The sequence below is a fragment of the Vigna unguiculata genome, chromosome 5 (assembly GCF_037176805.1).
Source record: "Vigna unguiculata cultivar grain cowpea cultivar isolate G323 ecotype 2 chromosome 5, ASM3717680v1, whole genome shotgun sequence".
NCBI classification, from domain to species: domain Eukaryota; kingdom Viridiplantae; phylum Streptophyta; class Magnoliopsida; order Fabales; family Fabaceae; genus Vigna; species Vigna unguiculata.
Genome location: NC_140796.1, coordinates 27,860,265 through 27,878,231, shown reverse-complemented (window position 1 = coordinate 27,878,231; position 17,967 = coordinate 27,860,265). Strand labels below are relative to the sequence as shown.

Here is a 17,967-nt window from a genome sequence, read left to right as displayed (position 1 = left end):
AAGAGGCAATTTACAAGGTGAAAGATCAATTGGAAAGAGATGGCCAAATTGCTCTCTTGGAGGAACAAATCAAAGCTTTAAAGAAAAGAGATGAGAAAATCCAAAATAAGCTAAAAAGTATGAGTAATTCTAGCAAAGGGTCTAGAAGTTGAGCTTCAATATATGGGGAAGAGGAAGGATTAAGATTAGGAGAATATTATCAACAACCTTCCCACATTAGGAGATAAAGAAAAGACCTTACTCCTAGAAAAGTTAAAGTAGACTTGCCTCACTTTCAAGGCAAGGATGATGTTGAAGCTTATTTGGATTGGGAGATGAAGGTCGAGAAACTCTTTGCTTGCCATCAAGTTAGTGAAGAAAGGAAAGTGCCTCTTACTACCCTAAGCTTTCAAGGGTATGCTATGTATTGGTGGACTTCTATAGTCCAAGAGAGGCTAAGAAGTAATGGACCTTCAATTGAATATTGGAATGATCTTAAGTCAGCCCTTAGGAGGAGACACATTCCCTCCTACTACAATAAGGAGCTCATGAACAAGCTCCAGAGACTCCAACAAAGAAATATGTTTGTGGAAGAATATAGACAAAAAATGTAGTTACTTATGATGAGGGCGGGAATAATTGAGGAAGAGTCCATTACCATTTCTAGATTCTTAAGTGGCTTAAACCTTGATATAAGAGATAAAGTTGAGCTTTTACCTTACCAAGATTTGAATGATTTGGTGCAAATATGCATTAAGGTAGAACAACAAAATTTGAGAAAATCTTTTTCAAAAAGAAATCAAGCTCAAACTAACTCTTATGTTAAGAAAGATTTTAAGAAAGAAGAGAAAAAGGAGGAGCCACCTAGGAATCTAGGAAAAGGTAAAGAGGGAAGTGCATCATCACACACTCGCATAAGGGAAATCAAATGTTTCAAATGTCTTGGTAGAGGTCACATAACATCTCAATGCCCCACCAAAAAGACCATGATTCTTAGGGGTGTTGATAGATATAGCAGCCAAGATGAAAATGAAAGTGAGAGTGGAAGTGAGGAATCCAACGAGTCTAATATAGAAGATGCTCACCCTTGTGATGGGAACCTTTTAATGATTAGAAGGATCCTTAACAATCAACCTAGTCCACAACCACTAACACAAATAGAGAACATATTTCACACAAAAAGGTGTAAAATTTTGGAAAACACTTGTTCTCTAATTGTGGATAGTGGCTCGTGTTGTAACTGCTGCAGTACTAGGTTGGTTGACAAGTTGTCTTTGACTGTCTTACCTCATCCAAAACCTTACAAACTTCATTGGCTTAATGAAGATGGGGATTTGGCAGTCAATCATTAAGTAAAGGTCAAGTTTTCCATAGGGAAATATGAAGATAGTGTGCTATGTGATGTAGTACCTATGGAAGCTTGTCATATCTTATTGGGGAGACCTTGGCAATTTGATAAGAAAACCATGCACAATGGTCTCACCAACAAGATTACCTTTACTCACAAGGCTAAAAAGTTTGTTCTTCATCCTCTTTTGCCATCACAAGTGGCTGAGGATCAACTTCAAATGAAGAACAAAACAGAAAAAGAGAAAGATGAGGACAAAAAAAAGTCCTCAAAAAGTCCAAAAGCTAAATAAAGATGAATCTGAGGCGGGAGAGATTGGTGTTCCTTCTCCCAAGGTAATTCAAAATGAGAACATTTTAACCATGAAATCTTTAAATCAAGTTCTCAATGTTGAACAACCTTCATGCCTCCTGCTGTGTAAAGGAACACTCACATGTACTGCCACAACTCTTGAGCTTAAGAATCTACCTCCTAAAATTGAAAATCTTTTGAAAGAGTTTGAGGATATATTCCCTAAGGAAGGGCTTATTGGGCTTCCTCCCTTTAGAGGAATTGAACATCAAATAGATTTAGTGCATGGGGCTAGTCTACCAAATAGACCAGCCTATAGGACAAATCCTCAAGAAACAAAGGAGATAGAGTCTCAAGTCCAAGAGTTGTTGGAGAAGGGTTGGGTTCAAAAGAGCCTTAGCCCTTGTGTTGTGCCTGTTTTGTTAGTACCTAAAAAGGATGGGAAATGGAGAATGTGCTGTGATTGTAAAGCCATAAATAACATCACCATTAAATATAGGCATCCCATTCCTAGGCTTGATGACATGCTTGATGAATTGCATGGGTCCCTCATGTTTTCTAAAATTGATCTAAAGAGTGGTTATCGCCAAATAAGAATGAAAGAAGGTGATGAGTGGAAAACTGTTTTTAAGACCAAATTTGGATTATATGAGTGGTTGGTGATGTCCTTTGGGCTTACTAATGCACCTACCACATTCATGAGGCTAATGAATCACGTTCTTAGAGAGTGCATAGGAAAGTTTGTGGTTGTCTACTTTGATGGCATTTTGATCTATAACAAGAGCTTACATGAGCACATAAACCATCTGAGGTTTGTCCTTACCATCCTTAGGGTAAATAGTTTGTTTGCAAATAAAGAGAAATGCATTTTTTTGTGTAGATAGTGTTATTTTCTTAGTTTTTGTAGTAAATAAAAATGGGGTCCATGTTGACCCTACAAAAATAAAGGCCATCCAAGAATGGCCTACTCCTAAAAATGTTGGAGAGGTTAGGAGCTTCTATGGTTTGGCAAGCTTTTATAGGAGGTTTGTTCCTAACTTCTCTACTTTGGCTTCACCCCTCAATGAACTTGTCAAGAAAGATGTATCTTTTAATTGGGGTGAAAAACAAGAGTCTGTTTTTCAACAACTCAAGGAAAAGCTCACCAATGCACCCATTCTAGCTTTACCAAACTTTTCAAAAACCTTCGAGCTAGAGTGTGATGCATCCGATGTAGGAATAGGTGCTGTGTTGTTGCAAGGAGGGCACCCAATTGCTTATTTTAGTGAAAAACTTCATGGTGCCTCCCTCAAGTATCCCACCTATGATAAGGAATTGTATGCATTAGTTAGGGCCCTTCAAACTTGGGAACACTACCTTGTCCAAAGAGTTTATCATTTATAGTGACCATGAGTCGCTAAAATATTTGAAGGGCCAATAATTCTTGGAACAATTTCCTTATGTGATAAAATACAAGAAGGGCAAAAGTAATGTGGTGGCTGATGCCTTGTCTAGAAGGCACACTTTGTTTTCAAAATTGGGAGCCCAAATTCTTGGATTTGATCACATTCCAGAAATGCCTTGTCTACAAGATTTGATCAAATTCTTGGATTTGTTGCAAGAAATGCTGAGTGTATGGAAAGACCTCAAGGAGGTTTCTATGTGAATGAGGGGTATTTGTTTAAAGAAGGAAAAAATTGTATTCCCCAAGGTTCACAAAGAAAACTCCTTGTTCAAGAAACACATGAAGGGGGATTAATGGGTCATTTTGGGGTAGAAAAAACCCTAGGTCTTTTAAAAGAGAAATTCTTTTGGCCCCACATGAGGAAGGATGTCCAAAGGCATTGTAATATATGTATCTCATGCTTACAATCTAAGTCTAAAACAATGCCTCATGGATTATACACCCCCTTGCCTGTTGCTTCAGCCCCTTGGGAAGATATAAGTATGGATTTTGTCTTAGGACTCCCAAGAACACAAAGGGGTTTTGATTCCATTTTTGTGGTGGTAGATCGTTTTAGCAAAATGACACACTTTATACCCTGCCACAAAGTGGATGATGCTAGCAACATTGCTTGACTTTCCTTTAGAGATGTCGTCAAGCTACATGTATACCCCGCACCATAGTTTCTGATAGAGATACTAAGTTCCTTAACCATTTTTGGAAAACTCTTTGGTCAAGGCTAGGAACTAAACTTAATTTCTCTACTTCATGTCACCCACAAACTGATGGGCAAACTGAAGTTGTTAATAGATCTTTGTCTACTATGCTAAGGGCAATTTTGAAAGGAAACCACAAATCTTGGGATGAATACCTTCCCCATATTTAGTTTGCCTACAATATAGTAGTTCATAGGACTACTAGGATCTCTCCATTTGAAGTTGTTTATGGCTTTAATCCTCTCAGTCCTATGGATTTGTTACCACATCCTACATCTTTTGATTTCATTCATAAAGAAAGGGTGGCAAAATATGATTTTGTTAAGAAAATGCATGAGAGGATTAAAAGACAAATCCAGCAACAAACTAAGAGTTATGCTAAGTACAATAATAAGGGGAAGAGGGAAATGATTTTTGAAGAAGGGGATTGGGTGTGGCTACACCTTAGAAAATATAGATTTCCTAAGAAAAGGAAGTCTAAACTTAGCCCTCGAGGTAATGGTCCCTTTAAAGTGCTAAAAAGAGTCAATGATAATGCATATAGGCTGGAGTTGCCTGAGGAATATGATGTACATGCCACCTTTAATGCTAACTTAATACCTTTTGCAGATGGTACAGATGATGAGGCAGAAATTTCAGATTTGAGGTCAAATCCTTCTCAAGAGGGAGGGGATGATAAGATGCCTCTAACAAAAGGACCCACAACAAGAGCAATGGCTAGGAGGATACAAGAGGGATGGGCCTCCAATGCACATACAAGGCCCAAGATGAACTTTACATAGGCCAAGGAAGATGTGAAGAGCTAGCCTAAAACTCTTTGTTTGTAAATATTAGAATAAGGTTTATTTTTGGGCCTTGTATTTTCGGCTTTGTAGAATAGGCCCATGTATTGGGCCTTGGAGGGTTTTTGGGCTTTGAAGAGAATTGGACCAAAGAAGAGTTGGGCTTGAAATTGGCCCAACAAAGAGAGAGAGCGCATTTGTGAGAGGATTTAGATCCTTCTTGCTCCAAGCTTGGTCACCAAGCTTCTCTTATGCGCTTAGAAGCAAGTCCCTTGTGACTTGTTTAGGTGGCAAGTCACACTTGCCTCATCCTCTCTTTTTTGCTCCAAATACCACATTCTAGATCCTTTTTCCCTCCATTTTTCTAGACCACTTGGCTCTCCTTTTCTACTATAAATAGAGAGCTTAGGACCCTTGTATTTTCATTCATGAATATAGTAGAGAAACTCTGTTGAGATGACTCCAGACTCCTCTCTTTTTGTGAATCAACTTAGGCTAGAGTTCTCCTTCTTGGTTTCCTCTAGCCCCCTTCCTTGAGTGTTGGCCCAACCTCACTTGAGAGCTTCTCTAAACACCATTGCCGCACCACTTCTCCTCTCATCTTCTAACTTCCGCACCTTCATCCTTCTCCATGGAAGCTTCATCAATTCCGCATGGCTTCTCCTTGGCTTCCTTACTCTTGAAGATGGACTCATTAGACTATTTTGAAAATTATGAAAAATTAGAAACGTAGTTGTTATGTTGCCAAATTTTTGTGAAAGTCTCAAGAATTATAAAGATAATGCGAAAGGATGATTAGAAATCAAAGTACAAAAATAAAGAATAGAAAGGACTGTAGGATAGTACAAATATACATTGGGTATAGAGTCTAGAGAAAGGTCTGGTAGACCTAGGAGAATTGATGAAGGATTAACCCCAACCAAGGATGGAGGCAAATGCTTAAGAAGACTAAGCATGTTTAGAAAGGAAGTTCACTAATCCTTCATCCCTTTCATTTGTGTTTGCTATTTTTGATTCCCTAAGTTGACTTAGTTGAATCAACTTTAGTTTACTTGTTGACCTTTGACTAGGTTTGACTTGTTGACTATAGTTGACTTTACTTAAGCTAACATGCTAATCTATGTTTATTTGCTTTGTAGGTTAATTAGGAGTAAGAAAGCAATGCTAGGTGGCGCATGGTGATTGGGGAGCATAAATGATGTGGAGGAGAGAGTAAAGCAAATGCATAAAGCATAAAGTAAAAGGCATGAAGCAAGTGTACCTATGTACCTTTGGTCTCCTTTGTTTTTAGCACACTTTGGCCACTTTTTGGAGACATATGAGACACATTCTTTGTCTCCTTTTGTGCTAGAACGAAATTAGTCTTGCACACACCATAGTTAGCTCTTTTGTCTCTTATTTTTGTAACCTTATTTGACCTAGTTTCTAGAAGCTAAGGTTAGGTTTTTGTAGAGACATCCTTAGGTATCTTTTATTTGCTTAGAGGCCCCTAAACTCTTCTATATAAGGGGTGCTCCTAGACATGTAAAAGGGTTGAACATTTTGAAGTAAAAACACTCTTGTGTCTCAACCATTTGTGAGAGTTTCCTCCCTAGGGAGTGAGTACTTTTAAGCCTTATCTTGCATAGCAAGTGGCGGCACACATCCACTCATCTTCAAGGTTGCCATGGCTTCTAGCCTAGCCTTGTAGTGGCGTGCTTCTCACATTTTTACCATTCCTTTCCTTTCCATTTTATGTTTTCTTCTTCCTTTAATTGTTCTTGATTTTCTATGGTTTATGTGCTTTCCATTTCCTTTTTGTTTTGAATCAATCCATCATCTTCTTCTCTTGAGCTTTGTGAAAGGAACCTTCACATCTAGATAGCTTGCTATCTTAATGTCCAGTGGGGATTTCACTTAGCTTTCTTAATCAACTCATACCATATTCAATCATCTTAAAAAGGAACAAGATAATCCTTCATCAAGAATGGAGGGTGGTGATATAGATACCCTGGATTGACATACACAACTAGCCGAGTATTCGAAAATTCACAGGTCTCACACTTTATTCTCGATCGTCCTCTTGACTATACTGTAGAACCAAGAAGGTGGAATAACACACATAATGTATCCGTGAGAACGTTTAACCTGCTGACACTATCCATATTGGCGTATGACCATTATGATTCGAAAAAGTCTAATGGCAGTGTTTGGGGCTCAAAGTATATAAAGAAAGAATATGAGATGATTATACAAATGAGTTGAAGCTTAGAATTATATGAATATTATTATTAAAAGATTTATAATGATGATTTTGAGATCCTAGATTCAAAACATACGGTAATGATTATTTTATTGATTAACTTGATTTTGATATATTTGGCATGGCTAGTTATGTTTTCATGATATTATGAAGATTTAAACTTTGTAAAGTTATTTCATTCAATTGTACCTTTATTCAAATAACCATGTTTTAAAATGTTATGGTGAGGTTTTAGAGTTAAGGGAAAGACTCACCTTTACTTTCTTTATTTTTCAGAGGAAGAAGATGAAGACCTACCATGTAACAAGAAATTGTCTAGCTTAACTTTTCATGTAACTTTGGATTTTGTTAAAGCTACAACTGATATAATGTAACTTCTTTTGAGATGTATTTCAAACTAAAAGCATCTTTAGTTGGTTGTAAAAATGTAAATTGTACGTTTGAAATGGTGATTTAAGCCAATAAGGGGGGACGGGTGGAATTAACTGTTTAAAACTTTTTCGAAAGCGTAAAACCCCTTTCAATTGAATCAAATGGATTGTGAAATTCGAATGCAAAAGTTGCAGAACAATACACTTTCAATCGGTCAAAAAATATGCAGAATTCGCTAAAATCAATCAAAACAGTCGATTAAAATTTCAAATCAATAAGCTAAAATCTTGAGAATTTATGCAAAATGTAGAATTCGCAAATTTAGCTCAAATACCCAACTTTTACATACAAGACTTGTACCAATCAATATTTTTAACAAGTATATACCCTCAAATTATACAAGAACGTATTAAAGCACAACAAAGAGTGAATTACTTGGTTTTCTAGATTTTTAGAGTGATTCAAAGTGAGTGAGATGAAGGAAAGAGATTTACACAATTGTTTTTATATTGATTCACTCAATTATAGAGCTACAATCCAGATTTGCACAAAAGTTTTACAAATCATACACAAAGATTACACTTTTAAACAAAGAAACTCACAAGATTTTTTAGTCACACAAAAATCTAGACTAACACCTTGTAAGAATCACGCTTATAGACCTAAAATCACATCAGGCACACAACCAAAGGCACAAGAACAACCAAACCTGATGGTGACTCTCCCTAGCCAACCATACATGTGTTCTTCAAGCTAATCCCAAGCCAATGCCTCCAAGATCAACCAAGATCTTCAATCAACACATTGCAACTATGTATTACAGAGAGAGAGAGAGAGAGAGTTTTCCAGTGATTAATGACAAGTTTTCGCGCTCAAAAACTCAGAATCGTACCTCTACTCTCGAAAACACAACTTATATAGTGTAGTTTAAGTGAATTAAGTCGGTTGAATTTTCCGTACAATTTGTTGATTTCACTTGACTTAAGTGAAATCAGTCGACTGAAAAATAATTCAACTGATTGAATACATTTATACAAGAAACTATAGACAACAGGCGTTTTAACCTGTTAAAACCCATTTTAATAGATTAAAAAGGACACACTAAGACTTACAAGACATCTAACCTATGTCATACAACCTACCAACAAGATATAACATCTAATCATTACACTTAACACATTACTTCTAGATTTAATACACTAGAAACATAATATGCAAGTGGATCTCCATAAATTTTCATCAAACTCATGTGATCTTCATGCACTAGGCTTTATCAAATCTTTACTTCAAGCTTGCTTATGCCAACATAAACAAACTTCTATTACATACACTTATATGTATGTTAACGTTTTATTCGCATAAATATAACGTATGTTTAATAGACGATACATTCAAGTAACGTATTTTTTTTTCTAGTATGGTATTTGTTAAAAAATTAATTTCCCTTACATAAGTAAATGATACATTAGATAAGTAAAGAACATCTAGTAGCACCAGGTTTTAGTTAGGGTGTTACATTTATTCCACCAGAAACACAAGAAACCAACAAAGTAGTTGCCCCTGCGAAGCACCAACAAACCGACCACGAACCTGTGAAGAACTAGTGAACCCGTGTGAAGTAGTTGTAAACTTCCCGAGCAAAGACCAAAGGCAGCACAGTTCTTGAACGAAAACATAAGAACAAATTTGTTCAAAACGACAAACTAGGGTTTTGGAAAGAAGTGATTTACAATGTCAGAATTTGGGAAAATGAAAAACAATGTTAAAGTATTAAGAGCACACGAAGACCAACTATAAGAACAAAAGAGGGACGATAGAAATGAAGTTTCAAAAAGTTTTCTTACCATTCAAAGATTATAAAAAATAGATCCATTTTTTAACTATAAGATCGGCCAACTTAACCCGCACTTTGATCATGGGCCAAAACACTTTATCATCCCTAGTGTTTTTAAGCCCATGAGTTATGAACTGCTAACATCCTAAAAATACATAAAAAGGTTGTCAACACCCAATTTTGTCCGGATAATCAAAATTTATTTATAAAAATTTATAAAAAAAGAGATTGAAAGAAATAAAAGTACACAAAAAAATAAAGAAAAAATATTGTAAAATAAATCTTGTTTGATCCCATTTTGTATTTTGTACGCATCACTTACACATTCATCTTTTTAATAAGAAAAATATCCAATTAATTTTTGAATTTATTTTAGGAGTTAAATAAATCTTCTTCTAAATTTTATCATTATTTTCCATTTTATAATGAAAAATTAAATTTTTAAAAAAAATAAAAATTATTTTTATTAACTTTTGTATTTCTACATTTTTTTTTTGAGAGGGACATCCCTTTTCTCACCACTTATATTATTTATATTCCCCTCACTTTTGAAATGGACTAATAACCCAAATTTAAAGAGAGGGTTCTCTTTTCCTTTTCTTTCTTTATACTTAAGTCTAATTTTTCATCATCGTATTTAGTAGTCACTTAATTAAAACTTATCTTGGAGCTTGTCCAAACAGCGTGACAACATACATTCTCTTATGAAGATAATACTTATTAAGTTGGCTTATATTTTTCTTCTTAGCATCCTCCATCTTTGCTATCATATTTAACATCTTTTCTAAGCATGCTCTAAAATCTCTTCTAAAGTTATCTTTAAATCTGCATTTTATTTTTTCAGTTGTTGTCATATGAAGAGCACATAAAAAAAAAAAAGTGAATAAAGAAAAAAATTTAATTCTTTTTGTTTAAAAAAAATAAAGAAAGAAAAAAGAAAGATATCATTCAACTGCTGCGATGATACAAAGTCAATTTTCAACAAGCACACCAAGCCGATTCTTCATACAATGGAGTGCAAACTCCATTTCTTTTTTTCAACATTTATCTTGAGGTGTGTTTCTTTAAGCCCATGATTTATAAACCTTGACATCCTAAGAGTGTGTTTGGATAGAGCATTTTAATGAAGTAATTTATTTTTTTGAAGAATTTAGATTTCTTTGTGATGAAATGTTTTGTTTGGATACAAAAATTAAAAAGCATTTCAAATGCAAGCATTTTTTTAGGGATTTCAATTAGTTAAATTAATAGAAATTCAAATGCCCTCAAAATAGGTGGAATTTGAAATTCTTCTCACTCAACCTCACATTCTAGACTTTTTTGTAGGCCCGATGACACAAACGGGACCGACGATTCAGACGGGTCCGACAACCCGAATGGGCTCGATGATCCAGACGGGTCCGACGACTCAAACAGGGCCGACGACCCAGACGGGTCCAACGACCCAAATGGGCTTGATGATCCAGATGAGTCTGACGACCCAGACAAGCCCGACGGGCCCGACGACCTAGACGGGCCCGACGACCCAGACGGGCTTGACGAACCAGACGGGTTCGACGATCTAAATGGGCTCGATGATCCAGACGAGCCCGTCCGTCGACCCGGACGGGCCCGACGACTCGAATAGGCCTTACGACCAGAACGGGCCTGACGACCCAGAATGGCCCAACGATTCGGACAGGGCAGACTATCCGGACAAGACCAATGATCTGACGGGCCCGAAAATCCAAACGGGTCCGACGACCCAAACGGGCCCGACGACCTGGATGAGCCTGACAACCCGGATGGGCCCTACGACATGGATTGCCCGATGATCGAACAGGCCCTTCCAAACCGTCGAGTCCGACGACCTGGACGAGCCCGACAACCTAGACGGGTCTGACGACTTGGACGGGTCCAACAACCCGGGCAGACCCTTCCAAACCTCAAGCCTGACGATCCAGACGAGCCCGACGACATGGACGGTCCCAACGACACAAACGGGCCCAACGACTCGGACGAGTCAAACTATCTAGACGAGCCCGATGACCCAGACGGGCCCGATGGTTTGGAAGGCCCGTCCGAGTCGTCAAACCTGTCCAGGTCGTCGACCCGTCTAGGTCGTCGAGCCCGTCCGGGTCGTCGGATCCGTCCGTGTCGTCGGGCCCTTCTTGATCGTCGGGTTTCCAAATTTATCATGAACTCAAAACATAATTAAGTATAAAATAAATATTGTTAAAATTAAATTTTATCTCACAATAAATTCAATTTTTTTTCCAAACAAGAAATTGAAATGTAAGGTATTTTAATTTTCTCATCCAAACAAATTATTTAAAAAATGAATGGAATTTAATTGCAAGCAATTCAAATGCAAAACATTTCAATTTCTAAGCATTGTTGAAATGCTCCATCCAAACACAAGGTTAAAGTAGTCAAAATCAAATTTCCTCCAAGTAATGAAAACTTTTTTCTACAAATTTATAAAAAAAGATATTAAAAGGAATGAAAACATACATTAAAAAATAGAGAAAAATATTATAAAATAAATCTTATTTCATCTCATTTTGTATTATGTACGTATCTCTTATTTTGTATTCGTTCATAATTTTGTTAATTTTGTTCACATGTGTTATGTACGCATTTTTCCGATAAGAAACACGTCGGAATAATTTTAGGTGTTCAATAAATCTTCTTCTAAATTTTATCATTAATTTTCATTATTAATTTTCATTTTAGGATTAAAAAATTAATTTAAAAAATAATAAAAAATATTTTTATCAACTTTTTTGTTTCTACGTTGTCTAATTTTTGTTTTAGAGGGACATTCCATTTTCTCACCACCTATGTTACTTATTTTTCATTCTCTTTTGAAATGAGCTAATGACCCAAATTTACTTCCGCACCTCCCTCTTTTTTCTTTTCACCCCTTTTGTTTTCTTCTCACCATAGCTCTTTGTTTTGTGTTTCTGTTTATGCTTTTGGGCTCCTTATTATTTTTCTTTGCATAACCTCATGTTTTGTTCACCTAAACCTAATGAGCTTTATTTAATGGACTATAACCTCACTCCGCACACCTCCGTTTTGTTCCGCACACCTCCTATGATTTGCTCTTCTGTACCACTATTTCTTTTTGCACTAAATTCCTGCATGTTACACCCCATATTTTACTTGTTGCTGCCCACGTTTTACTAGTTGTAGCAGTGTTATTGGCACTTTATTTACTGATTACACCCCTCGTTTTTATTACTTACACTCCATTGCTTTTTGGATTAACTTTTTTTCCCTTCTTTTCATAACACATTTAACCTTTCAAAATTTCACCTTTTCTTATATTTAGCATCTGATATTTTTAAGAGCGTGCACCAACTTTTCTTTAAATATAAAAATAAACATGTTTTAAATTAATATTAAAAATGTTTTGTGTTAAATAATAAAAGACATAGAAAATAATATATTTTTGAATATTTGAACAACCACTTTAGTCGCATTCTAATTTGGTTATCTCAAAATTTAAAATCACTTTAGATGTAGTTTTAATTTAGTTATTTTAATATTTTAAACCATTTTGTATGTACTTCTAATTTGGTTATTTCAATATTTTAAATCACTTTATATGCACTTCTAATTTTGTTATTCAAAGGTTTTAAACTACCTTAGATGCTCTTCTAATTTGATTATTCTAATATTTTAAACCACTTTAGATTAACTTCTAATTTGGTTATCTCAACATTTAAAATCACTTTGGATGCACTTTCAATTTGGTTATTTTTAATATTTATAAAATCATTTTAGACATATTTCTAATTTGGTTATTCTTAGACGCTTTCAATGCATTTCTAATTTAGCTACTTTTAATATTTCAAACTATTTTGAATGTACTTATGAATTTTTTATTTTAAAAATTTGAAAAGATTTTAAAGCATGATAGGTTAAAGTTTTTTTACCCACAAATGTTCTTAGTCAGAAAACTATGTGATCCATGTGACGAGTCATTATTTTCCCTATTTAGTTACCTTTATGTACCCATCTTGATTAATGTTTAGCGCTTAATTGTCTATTGTTAGTGTATTTTCATATATTGTGCTTCATTGGGCCAATAATTTGGATTTTTTCTAATTGAGATTTAATTACTCTAATTTTCGTTTGTAATTATTTCACGATCTTTTGTGAAGTAATTTTGGGCTTGGACACTAATTTAGGTTGAAGAAAGGAGTGCCACATCTATGCCACATCATTTGTGCCACTTAAGCCCTTTTTTCCATGTCACCATTTGGGCCAGAATGGCAGTTTTGTAATTTTGTAGCTCATAGTGGCATTGTTGTAATTCTGCCGCACAAAGTAGCAATTTTGCAACTATGCACATGTTGTGTGATGTGACCACAAGCTTGTTAGGGTTTTAGGGGGAAGAACATTGAGGCGTGTCTTTTTCACTTTAAGCATTTTTTGGAGACCATTGAAGGTTGCCACTCCATTTTTCACGTTTATGCACATTGGAATAACACCCAAGTTGGGGTTTTCATGTTTTCTCGTCTGGTTCACATTTTCTCCTCTGGTTTACATTTTATGCACATTGGTTTAACTTTTTTTTCTTCTTATCTTTTCTGAAATGATGTATTTTCGATTTGGGTTGAGTTATAATTCGAATTCCATGGAGAACTAATTGTAAAAAAGATCTCGATAGTTATCCCTCACTCTAGAATCACATATGCTCCCGTGTGATAAGTCACACGATCATCGCCATACACAAATAGAAAAGGGTGATATTAAAAAGGAATAAACATGCATAAATAATAATATAAACACCTCACCCAATATAACTTAACCAATTTCTCATTTTTTAAAGACCTTTATACCATGAGGTACATAGGCAACCTAGTCTTATAACCTATATGATATTAGCACATACTCGACCATGGTCTTAAGGATTTCATATGCTTCCACAAACCTATTCGCTTGTCATCCAACTCTACGAACCTTCCCGCTCATAGTCCAACCTTTAATATCGCTTTCGAGATGTCATGTGTAAATGTTTTCTTTTCAAATGTGAAGCACAACCTCTAGTACCATCCTATTAAATAGGAATTTTTCACAATTATTTTATTCAAAATAGAACTTGATAAAAAACCTCATTCAAAACCTCTTTATTCATCCATATAGATATATAATTCCTCCAAAGAAATAACTTATATTGTCAAAATGAGACTTAATCTCAAATCCTTCAAATGCGAACTTTGTAACACCCAACAAATTTAAATAAATAATAAGTAATAAATTACAAATAATTGTGGGTTGAAAGTACCTCTAACAAAGTATTTAGCAAGTCACGGACAAGGAACAATACTAGCTCAAGTGGTTGAGAGCACTTAGTTGTGTGAGAGGACTTGGGTTTGAATCATATGTATGTCATTAGTGTGATATTTTAGTTGTGTTTTATTTTACATATATGTTTTGAATGCGGAAACGTGATTCATCATTATATGTGTGCATGAATTGGCATGAAACATCTAGTGGCTTGATGGTTGTGCATATGCTTCATGGGTTGGAAAGATGTAAGTTCGAACCTTGGCAACTGTGATGTAGTGTAAAAACACAAGTTAATGATCGCTAAGCTTTAATTTTTAATTAATTTCGTTTATATTATATTTTTTATTTATTTTGGGGCTGAAAATGAGAGAGATGAAAGGTTGAGTGAGAAAGAAGAGGGTCTTTAAGTGTGGTAGCAAGGGAGAACAATGAAATTGTGACCTAGGAAGAAGGAAGTCTTGAAGTGGAGGCAAATATTGAGTACTTGGGGACAAGGAAGAATCACTAGGATTGTATTTGGAGCAAGGAAACTAGGTAAAGGGAGTTGTCCCTATGTGTTTTTGGGTTCTATGATGAATCGCCTGACGACAATGAAGAACTGCTAGGCAACACGCACTACAATATTGCGTTTTTTGCATTTTGTGGGTTATGTGATGTTTTTGGATGATCTATAATTTCATGTGCTCATCTGTGCGTGTTTATTGGTGGAAATAACTGAGAATGTTTCCTTTTAATGTTAATTTGATGATTGGGTTTTTTTTTTATGAATATAAGGTTCATAAGGGTTTGGGGATGAATGCGAAATGTGATATGCAATTTTTGAATTTGATTATGTTGAGATTATCTGGATTAACTGAATATGCATGCCTGCTGAATATGTGATTGAATGCAATTTAGTTGTAATTGGGAGGTTAAAGTTTATTTTGGGGGATTTTAAGGTTTTTCCAGCAGGTGCAAGAGAATCTAGAATTTTCCAGAACTCTGATGTATTGCCCTACGGTATGTGTATGCCACTAGGCGATGGGTGGGGTGCAACAACCTAATTTGGTTCGCTATAGGGGAAAACGAAATTGGGGTTGTGGTGGACTATCTTGGTGCATGAAAATAACATTGACGATATGATGAACATATTCATATTTGGGAGTGGATGATGCATTTAGGGATACAAACTAATAATGAATTGGAATTTATTTTGGATTATGGAACGGAAAAGAGTAGAATGGGTACTGTTGATATAAATAAATTTCTTGTATGATTTAGAAGTCTAGAAGGTGGTTGTTTGGGAGTGTTTCAATTGCATGTATGAAATTGTTATCATGTGGCATGATAAAAATTAAATTGGGATGTGGTGCATTAGGATGAAAGTGTATCATAGGTATTATGGTGTTAGTATGATTATTTTCATGATTGAACTGTTGATTCCTAGGTTCACATGTTCACTGTATATGCTGGACTACACTTAAGTGATGTCATATTTCCAAAGTTTGAAAGCATGTAATGTTATGTTTGATTGACGATTAGGAATAGTGATGATGCAAATTTGAGGTATGTTGAGCTGTGATAATGTGTAAGTGGTATTCTAGATATGTAATTGCGATGTTTTATGTGTGGGAAACCATTTTGTAGTGCCTAAACTAGTAGAATCCATTCTACTGGTGTAGCGCTTGATAGTAGGGATGACACCACTACGCAATAGCTACAAACAGAGAGGTCCTTGGGGCGTGTGGTGCTTGGTGGCAAGAGGGGTTACCATCGGGCAATCTGGAGCACAATTTCAACTAGCAGTGTTTAGGTAGCGTCAGGGCATAGTGTAGGGGTAGTGGCTCTTTATGGAGGATTTACAGGGGGTGATTGTGATGGTTTGGTCTGGGATATGCTTGAATAAATTACGAGCAGGGAGGTTCATAATGGAGTTGGAAATGTGTGATTAATGCGAGCGGGAAGGTCCGTATTGGTTGTACTCTTGTGTGGGGATACGAGCAAAAAGGTTCGTATGTTCCATGCCCACACTTTAGGCTGTTATAAGTGAGGAGTTTCATAATAGGTTTTCACGCATGTTGGACTATAAGGGAGAGGTTCGTAGAGTTGGACTACGAGCGGGGAGGTTCATACAGTTGGACCATAAGCGGGCAGGTTCGTGGAAGCATGATAATCCCTAACACCAAGGTTGGATGCACCTTTTTCTCATTATTGTTAAGTTAATTTGGGGTGACATGGTACAAGAGAATCTTGTGAATGAGTAAATGGTTAAGTTAATTTGGGGTGGGTATAATTATCATTATTTTTTATTTCAGCTCACCCTTTCTGTTTGTGTTTGGCGATAATCGTGTGACTTATCATACAAGAGCAGATGCGAATCTAGGTGATGACATTGATGCATTGTGGTAGAGTTGGGCTAGCTATGGGCATTGCTTTATGACTTGTTTTCAAACATTTTGTTATTTTCCTTTATTTGGCTTTTGAATTATGGATTGTAATAAGGCCTTGAAGTTCATTTCTATTTTATATGATATAAGTTTTAAATTTTTCTCGCGCTTGGGAACCTTATGCATTATTTGAATTCTATATTTTATTGAAAATTTACTTTATCAAGTAATATCCGCCTAGGGTGTTACAAACTCAACCACTACACTATTACATTTTTTTTATTTCATAACAAAAAACCTTTCAAAGGTTAAATCTAAACTCCCCAAAGCTATCCCACAAGCTCCTCACAACTAAGTCTCTCCAACTACATCTGAATCAACATTTACTCCTATACAACGTAAGTCATATGATCATCGCAGGTGGAAACCACATCCACAAATATGCAAGGGTGAGCTAACCATGTATCACATCACATAACATGCACATTAACATATAACTCACGTAGCATATTATAATGTAACGTAACTCATTCATAAAAAAATCCACTAATACATGTTCTCAACACCATAACTTGAACCAATCAGAATATTACCACCAAGTAATATTAATAGTATGACATTCTTGGAAAGTCCTTTCCCTTGCTTTCCGTAGACTTACTAGCACCAACGCCACCCGCTCGACAAAGCCTTAGGTGGAGCATTCTTGCTAAGCTCATGTTAAAGACTTACGAAGGAATGAAGCCCCTTTACCTCGACTCAACAAAGTCCTCTAGGTAAAGAAACCATCATAGCTTTACAACTATCAGAAAATTCATATTGTCCCACCACATACGTATACTCATTTATGCAACATCCCATCACATGATGCCACATCATACCATTCCATACATATGCACACATAATTCTCATCATGACACATATAAATCCACAATCACTTGATGATACGCTTTCGTGATCAATAACACGTAGGCACATCAAGGCCTCATCATCACATGTATCATAACACATTGACATCATACAATCCTCATCATTGTATTTAACATACATCAATCATCAGGCCCAACATCCTATATACTACAAACAGAGCTATCACAATTTATAACAACAAAGTAACATTGAAACTCAAACAACTATACACCAAACTCCATGGCATTCCATACCTTGCTTCCCAACCCTCTACTTCATGCAAATAGTTCACCATTACAACTCATCAAATCAACCTAAAATGCTAGTTCAACCACTCAATGACATAGTACCACGAATTCCAACTACACTTTTATTCTACACCATAAATTATCATGAAATTCATACCTTTTAATCCAATTTGGCCA

At 35.8% G+C, this 17,967-nt stretch overlaps 1 pseudogene; it reads left to right on the top strand.

Annotated features, from left to right (window-relative positions):
* The first annotated feature begins 314 nt into the window (after positions 1 to 314).
* On the top strand, positions 315 to 1,619 carry LOC146886317 (uncharacterized; annotated as a pseudogene).
* Positions 1,620 to 17,967: the final 16,348 nt, after the last annotated feature.